The sequence below is a fragment of the Cavia porcellus genome, unplaced genomic scaffold, assembly GCF_034190915.1.
Source record: "Cavia porcellus strain 051 isolate PalLab524CR breed Dunkin Hartley unplaced genomic scaffold, mCavPor4.1 scaffold_19, whole genome shotgun sequence".
NCBI lineage: Eukaryota > Metazoa > Chordata > Mammalia > Rodentia > Caviidae > Cavia > Cavia porcellus.
In genome coordinates this window covers 65513177-65522194 of record NW_026947502.1, presented here as the reverse complement: position 1 = coordinate 65522194, position 9018 = coordinate 65513177, and the positions used below count along the sequence as shown (strand labels likewise).

The 9018-nt window shown below is 41.0% G+C and overlaps 1 protein-coding gene across 1 annotated transcript in view; it reads left to right on the top strand.

Moving 5' to 3' along the window:
* Znf250 (zinc finger protein 250) overlaps positions 1 to 9018 on the top strand; it is a 57356-nt gene that overhangs the window by 24652 nt on the left and 23686 nt on the right. The gene's annotated exons all lie outside the window — the stretch shown is intronic.

Genomic DNA, 9018 nt, shown 5'->3' with positions numbered 1-9018 from the left:
GGATAAAAGGAAAAAATCCTGAGTATAGAAGGGAGAAAATAAACTGAAATAGTCACAATTTACCTCAAGTAGAAATTTAGAATTGACTAAGAGTTTATTGCCTAACAACAACAATGCCATGTTCATTGGCACGTAATGATTCCAGCTGCTCAAAGTCATCATCTGCTGAAATGCACCAATTGGCAAAACTTCAAGGACTTAAAACAGTATATGTCACTGGAGGTATGCCTGGGGTGCCACTGGATCTACCCAGGTGCTTTATATTCACAGCAGGCATAGTGACTATAAAATAGGACAAATAGGTCCAGCACACTTTAATCATCAGAACCATTGCCTCTCCTAAACTCCCTATAACCATAGTGCCCATTGTCCTAAAATGTTCCATGAAAGGCACAGTAGCTCTGACCAATGAATAGCAATTGAAGTTTAGTCTTTGGCACTTAAAAGTTGGCATTACAACATAGGACCCAAAGCACTTCCCCAGCCCCAGCTAAAATAGTTAATATAGCCCAATATAAATTTTCAAAAGGCCTTTGAAGATTGGAATCTATTATATGAGATCTATTTAACGAACAGGGGATTATTCCTGCTGTTTTACCAGGCCAGTTTGACCTGTGTTTGAATCTGAAAAGAACACTGCTTGGAAGTAGGTTATTAACCCTTAATGCTGTGGTCTCATCTATTAGAGGCCCGTACCCAGTGTTGCTGAAACTACTGACTCCCTCCATTTGGCAACTGGCAAGTACATTGTTTGTATAGATTTGGCTGACAAGTTTCTGTGCCTGTTGCAACAGCTTTCAGTTGCAGTTTGTCCTCATATTTGGAGGCACATAATTCACCCTTCCCAGGTGAACATAGGTGCCCTAACAGCCTTCACAACATACATGACCCTCATGGGTAAGATTTTAACTGAACTCACCTTTCTCCAGGAGCACAATAGTGATTCACATTTTGGCTCATTCAGGACATGCAAATATAAGAGACCTTATCCAAGGAAAAGCGCTAGGATCCACCACATCTCTCAAGGTCCTGAAAGTGATTTGGTAAGCCAAGCACTACTCTTGCTGACAACTAAAAAGCAGCTGTTGATCTACAAGGTACCTACAACTTCTTTTAGATCTTTGTTCCAGAGACAAAACATGCCTCATTCAAAAATTTTGTTCATTTATCCTGTTGTGTTCCAGCCCACCTTAGGCCCCACTAACAAAGAACTCTGGACTCTCAAATTGCAATGCTACAGGAACCCTTGATGAAGCCCCACCAGGATCCTTTCACAGCAAAGGCTGTAGTAACCTCTTTTCATGCCCCTGAATCTCAGCTACCCAGATTGGCCATAGAGGGTTTTGGTGCAACAGCCTCGTTTCCATATTCCCACACCATATGCCCTCTGGGAGATTAGTTGCTGGCCACATGCTGGCTTCTGGTTAATGAGGCTTTCACAGACCTGAATCTCTGGCCCACCATACCCCGTTGTTCACTGTGCTCAGAGCATGGAAGCAGCACCTAAGTTCATCATGGCCACCAAGTGCTCTTGGTACAGGTAGAACGGCCTTTGGTCCTCTGGCATATTTCACCTGCATCCTTGACAGATGTTGAAGTTCTGAAGGGTCACCCCTCCCCCCAGACTTCATGGCTACCTGAGGAGTCCTCTGGGGTGAACTGAGTGAGCAGCAATAGCAGTTTGTCACCACTATCATGGTATTGGAGCTCACTTTGTAGTTGCTGCTTCCTGCTTTTTTTTTCCTCCTGTGGGTACCAGGAATCGAACTCAGGACTTCACACTTGTGAGTCAAGTGCTGCACTGCTGAGCTGGATCTCTGGCTGCTTTCTGCCTCTTGACCGGAAAGTCCCATTTAACACATTTGGCCAAACTTCAGGCAGCCATCTTGACACCAGAAGCTTCTGGCCAACAGATAGTCCCAACTGCACATTTTCATAAATTCTTGGACCATTGACCCTTTCGGTAGAGAATTCTGGGAAATTCTTGCCTCACAGATACCCAAAATATAAATCAGTGATGGCAACATATGGCACACATGCCACAGCCAGCTCTTTGTTGTCACTGAAGGCTAAAAGGTTTGCCATCACTGATAGAAATCAAGACCACAGATGTCTCTGTATGCAATCAGGCCATAAAAGATACCTCGATAAGATCTCACCCTGAGTCTCAGGTGTTACTGTTAGTGACCAAGGCATTGATTTGTCCTTTCCTGCCCTAGTTGTGATTTGGGAAGTTTATATTTGTAATCCCATAGAAACATTATTGGAATTCTAGCAAGTTAATTTCAATCTACTGCCTCCAGTGCAGGCCATGGTGAAGATAAAGATGCTAAGATATATTTATAATTAAGGGCAGCCAAGAGGTCCTGGGTCCAGTCCAGATGAGGGTTCATGGAACAAAGGCCACACCCAGGGCCCAACCTGGGTTTTATTACTTTGTGAAGAAGGTAGTGGCTAAGGATGAGGGACTGTGAGAATGGTGGGAATTACACGAGTACTGGGAGCTGGGCTAGCTAGGAGGACAGAAAGCACCTCTGCAATATGCAGAGAGAAGGATGTGCAGAAAGACCAATCTGCATAACACCCTAAGGTAGCGTTCAATATTTAGGAGGCTGTTGCTTCAGTTTATGATGTGTAAACTTTTGTGCCCTGGGAAGTCATAGCCTCTTATCTTGAGACTCAAACTCAATTGACATTCCTAGAACATTGGCTCTACCATTCTCCTGGGCTTAACCATTATAGGCTCTGAGATGGGGAAACAGTTGACTGTCAGCTGGCTTCAACGATTACACATCAGCACCTCAGCTAGACCAGTTTACATTGCTGGGAACCAGTTGAAGGGAAAAGAAAATAGCTTAGCCAGCTCTGTACATATCAGTGCATGGTGATAAGGCCAGGTGTAGCCAAATTAGAGGTAACTGTATTCAAGGAGAGCCATCCACGTGGTCTTGCACAATGGCTTTAAGCCTCATACTTCCTGTTCTTGGGCACATATCTGGACAGACAGATAGGCCTAGGTACTCCTGATGGTTCCGGTGGGGTTCAAGCCATGCAACCCCTTTACTATTCTTAGAATCCGTCACATTTGCCACACCTTCAGCCCAGTCTTCTTTGCTGGCTCTCTCAAGCCATTTTGGACCTGTAGGAACGGCCTGTTGAACTCTACCCAGAGATCTCAACTCTGTCAGTAAACCTTTTTGCCAGAATACCTGCTAAGGAATTTTATGCTTTTTAATCAAGCTACTACTAATAAAATTGATATTGTTACACTGACATATAAAAGTAATGAGGAAAATAATTATGTCCTAAAATAATTAGGGTCCAAGATGTGTAATATAAGAGAAAAAGGATACAGTTGTAAAATCAAATAATAACCACATAACCCTAAATTTGAATTAGAAATATCACTGTGGACTAATGATGTATTTTGATATCTTTTTTAAATTATCATACTTCAGAGTAACCAGAAATTTATGTAGGAGAGTTTCATTTTTATACAGCTATTCCCACAAATGCTGAAGAACTAGCAATACCAGAATGTCAATATCTCACATGTTTTTACAGTTTAATCTGAACTGTTCCCCCAAAGTGGGAAGGTGGTTGAATCATGAAGGTGCTTTACTCACTGGTGGATTCATCCACTGGTGGGTGAGAATGCTGTTGGAAGTTGGAGCCCGGTCAGAAGAGAAAGCACACTGTGGTCATGACCTGGAAGTGTGTGTCTCCCTCCCCAGGTTCTTCCTTCTCTCTCTCCCTTCTGGTGCCATGACATGAGCAGCTTTTCTCTGCCCAGACCTTTCTACCATGACATTCCTGCATTGTAACCAGTGACTATGGACCAGAATCTTCCAAAACCATGCATTTAAACATTTTCTGTAAGTTGTTGGTGTTGGGTAATGTGTCTCAGCAATGAGAAAATTGACTAAGCCACATTTAGACAATGATTCTCAATGGATATGTGTAACACTCACTTATAAAGTATTCTGGAAAAAAAGTATTCTGTCCCTTTCCCCAAATGAACCTAATTGGTTTGTATGTCTTAGTTTGCAAGGGTACCATAAGAATGCAAACAGCAAAATCATAATTATGAAGTCCATTATATGTATGAGCTGACTTCAATAAATAAATTGCAAAGGAAGAAGTTTGGAAATGGATATTATAGATGAAAATATTTAAGAGACCAGCTGAACAAATACATTGTTATGATTTATATTTAGATGTTTCCCTCCCCTAAGCCTAATGCATGCATGTGGGACTTTTGGAATGTGAGTGGGTCTTGGTGGCATGATACTCATTAGTGAATTAGTCGACTGATGAGCTTATGGCTAAATATGATATTGGGAAGTGGAGCACGGTCAGAGAAGGTGGGTCACTGGGAACATGTCTCCCTGTCTTCCCTTCACATTCTCTGTTTCCCCGCTGGCCTGCCATGAGCAGCTTCTCCTTTGTCATGCCCCTGTGCCTTTGCTATCTTGCCTTGAAGGCACCCGACTATTCACTGAAACCTCTACAAACCATGAGCCAAAATAAACCTGTCCTCCTTGAAATTTAAGCTGTCACATATTGTGTCTCAGCAATGAGAAAGTGGCTAAGACATGCTCTTTTGTTTTGCTTTGTTTTTTGATACTGGGAATCAAACTCAGGACCTTGCACCTACCAGGCAGGTGCTTATGCTGCTGAACTATATTCCCAACCTAAGACGTGTATTATGTGTACCTGATTTGAATGTGAACTTACATAAACCAATTCTAAAAAAAAATAATGTATGAAGCCAGGCATAGTGGCTTATGCCTATAATCCTAGCACTCTGAAAGACTGAAGCAAGAGGATGATGATTTCATGTTCTACTTGCAAAATAGTGTCTCAAAATTTAAAAACAAAAAAGAGTGGAGATATAGCTCAATGTGAAGAGCCTGGGTTCAATCCCTCATACAAAAAAAAGTGTGAGAAAAATAGGAGAATTTAAACTGTCTATTGGATGGCAATAAGGGGCTTAGTGAATATTCCTGTTGGATGATAGTTTTGTAATTAAATTTCTATAGGCAGACGGGGGAGGTAGAACCCAGGGGCCTCAGCAGGAGGTGATCCTCGCCTGGAAACCAGAGCCATGTGTGGGCCACTGCCAGAGTAGGGAGGCCACACCTAAGCCTCACTCTGATAGTCTGTGCCATTTGGGGACTGCCGGGTTTGGTGGGGGAGAGAACCAGGAAGCAATCCTAGCCAGAAAACCATATCATTTTCATTGTTTTGCTGGGTTGGGTTTTATTCTCTTTTGTTTTGCTTGATTATGTTAAATCTGGTGACATGGGCAGCTGTTTGAAAGATAAGATATATTATGGTAGCCATTTTGGATTTGCTAGTAGCTTGTTTTGAAGTCTTTTATTGCATTCACTGTTTTGGCTTTACTGTTTCTATTCTGTTCTGTTCTGTTAGATTTTTACTGTGTCCAAAAGTATCTGTAGCTATTTTGAAGACAACAAAGGCATTATGGTAACTATTGGTTTCATAAGGGTTTTTTTTTTTTTTTTTTTTTTTTGTCTTTTTCCTTTTTATCGGTACCAGGGATCGAACTCACGACTGCCTGCTTGCAAGAAAGCAGGTGCTTATGCCGCTGAGCTAAATCCCCAGCCCCCAGTTTCATAAGGTTGTGAGGTTCTGTATCACTTATACTGCTGTATTTTTCCTTGATTTTAGTCTGTTTTCTTTTTTCCTTGGTTTTATAAAATAAATAAAAGAAATGGTGACTATAATCAAAGTGTATTTCAGAATTGCTTAAAGAGTAAATGTTAGCTGGGCATGGTGGCTCACACCTGTAACCTGTAATCCCAGCAGGAGGCTGAGGCACAAGGATCATTGGAGTTCAAGACCAGCCTGGGCTACAAAGTGAGCTCAAGGCCAGCCTAAACAGCATAGAGACCCTGTCTCAAAAACCACACAAGAGGGCTGGGGATTTAGCTCAGTGGTAAAAGTGCCTGCATGGTGAGTGTGAGATCATGAGTTAGATCCCTGGTACCAAACACACACACACACACACACACACACACACACAAGTAAATGTTAAATGTCCTTATAAGTCTGTGAGGTGATGGATATGTTAGTTAGCTTGCTGTACAGTGTAAGTATGTATCAGAATATCATATCATATCATATCCCAAAATATACAATTGTTTGTCAATTAAAAATAAGATCTTGGGATCAGGGATGTAGCTCAGTGGCATAGCACTTGCCTGGTTAACATGAGGTCATGAGTTCAATCTCAGCACCAAAATAAAAAAATAAATAAAATACGATTTTAAACCAGGCATGGTGGTACACACCTGAAATTCAAGTACTCAGGGGGCTGAGGCAAGAGGATTGCCATGACTTCGAACCCAACATGGGTTATATAGTGAGACTTTTGTTTCAAACAAACAATACGATCTTTCTGCTGGGCATGGTGACACATACCCATAAGCCCAGCACTTGGAAGACTGAGGCTAGAGAATCATTGTGAGTTCAGCACCAACCTATAGTTCGAGGCTAGCTTCCACTATAAAATGAGGCCCTATCTAAAAAAAAAATCTTGCTAAAAAATGACTGTTGTCTAGGCTGGAGGAGGTAATCTGATGGAAAAATAGAAAAAAAATCAGTCTATAATTGCAATTGCTTGAAAGGCAATCAGCATTCATTATATTACGTTCTCTCTTTTTTTTAATGGTACTAGGGATCAAACTGACAGCCTTGCGCTTGCCAGGCAGGTGCTTATGCCACTGAGCTAAATTCCCAGGCCTCTATTATGTTCTCTGTTTCCATATATCTCAGAAACTTTCCATAGGAAAAATCTAAATAAGAAAAGTAGAGAGGTCCTGGTTCTCTGATCCTTCAGTTTTATTTCTATTCTGTACTTCATGCTCATGGAGTTATCTATGTTTATTGTTTGCCCACCAAGATGTGAGCTCAAGAGGAAGGAACCTACCTGCTTTGCTACCTCTCTATTCCCAGTGTCGATGTGTTCAGTGCATAAAGAAAACCAGAAACTGACAGCTGTACCCCCACCAAAGTGGGTAACAACAGCCACCATTCAGGAGAATTCAGATGTAGAGTCAAAACAGCCCAGCATCCACTCCTTGGAGAACCAGTCAAGGTGACACCCAACATGTCAGACTCACCAGCATCTGAGGCTTGCTAGATGGAACCAACAAGGCTGGAAGAGGAATGGGGCACTTAAGTCCTTCCCCACAGCTGCCTTCATGGGGACTGCTGGGTGGAAAGGCGTGTCCCTTTGTGGTGATATATATCAACATTGCTGGATTCATGTCCATAGAAGCTATTCAGACTGGTATTCTCTGTGTAGTGTTTCTGTGTTCCTTTCCCCAACAGCTAAGTATCAACCCTGATGCTCACCAATGTCTTTTATCCTTCCTCTCTCATTCAAAATATGCACACTCCTAGGTGCCAGGCACTCTGATAAGAGCTTAGGACATAAACAGAATCCTCAACACACCTGCCATTCAGAGAAGCCCTGAAAAGATACATAGCTGAGGTTTCATTTGCCTTTCTTTTGTTATGCATGATTTCTAAAGGGTTATTTGTATTTCTTTTTCTGTATGTGTTCATATAATTTCCCTAGTTTTCTCTAATAAATACTGGAAGCTTGTCAAAACAATTTTCCCTTTTGGTTTAATGTTTCAGATATTTTTGGCTCATTTGAAGGTCATGCTTTCTGATCTTTCTTATTTACACGTTTAATACCTGAATTCACTAATGTGGATTATTTGATGACAAACAGCTATGCTTGGAGGGCTTTCCCATCCTCCTAGATTTAGAGCTAGAATGTCCTAAAGTAAACAAAGTAATTTTAAAAAATGTCCTGAAGTAAAAATGGTAACAAAGCTTTTATATATAAGGAGGGAGAAAAATAGTTGAAGGGATGGGAGGAGGAAGGGAAAAAAAGAAGCAAGATGTATCATGTATGGGTACAAATTCCTTACAATGGATGTTATCATTATGTATATCTAAAATGTACCAATAAAAATATATAAAATGACCTCCCACAGTCATATGTATTCAGAAGTGAGGCTTTTGGAAGGTGATTGGATCATGGGGGCACTAACTCATCAGTGGATTCTTCCTATGCTCTTGGTTACAGAGAACCAATATAGTGAAAATGCCAATATTTACAAAACTGTTATACAAATTCAGTGCAATCCCAATCAAAATTCCAGTAACATAAAAAATTCCAATAGCGGGGCTGGGGGTTTAGCTCAGCAGCATAAGTGCCTGCCTTGCAAGTGTGTGGTCATGAGTTCAATCCCCGGTACTGATAAAAAAAGACAAAAAAAAAAAAAATTCCAATAGTATATCTCACAGAATTACAGAAAAATAATCCTAAAATGCATCTGGAACCAGAAGAGATCTAGAATAGCAAAGGCATCTGGGGCAACAAGACAGGGAGCACCACAATCACTTGAAATTATATAACAAAGCTATGTGATAAAAGTACCATGGTATGGGGGGGGGGAGAAACAGGCCCAAAGACCAACGGAACAGATTAGAAAATGCAGAAACAACTCTAGACACACTAAGGCACCTTATCTTTAATAAAGGTGCCAAAGACATTTACTGGAAGAAAGCCTGTGTAATAAATGGTGCTGGAGGGGCTGGGGATTTAGCTCAGCAGCATAAGCACCTGCCTTGCAAGCAGGCGGTCATGAGTTTGATCCCCGGTACTGATAAATAATAATAATAATAATAATAATAATAATAATAATAATAAATGGTGCTGGAAAAAGTGGCTTTCCACATGCTGAAAATTAAAACTGAAACTATATCTTTTACCATGCACTAAGCTAAAATTGGAGAGGATCAAAAATCTTAATATTAAAACAGAAACATTAAATCTGCTGGAAGATAGAGCAGGCAAAAACTCTTGGAAGACAGTGGTATAAGCAAAGACTTCATGAACAAAACCCAAATTGCACAAGAACTACCACAAAGAATCAACAACTGGGATCTGATCCTACTGAAAAGCATTTGTAC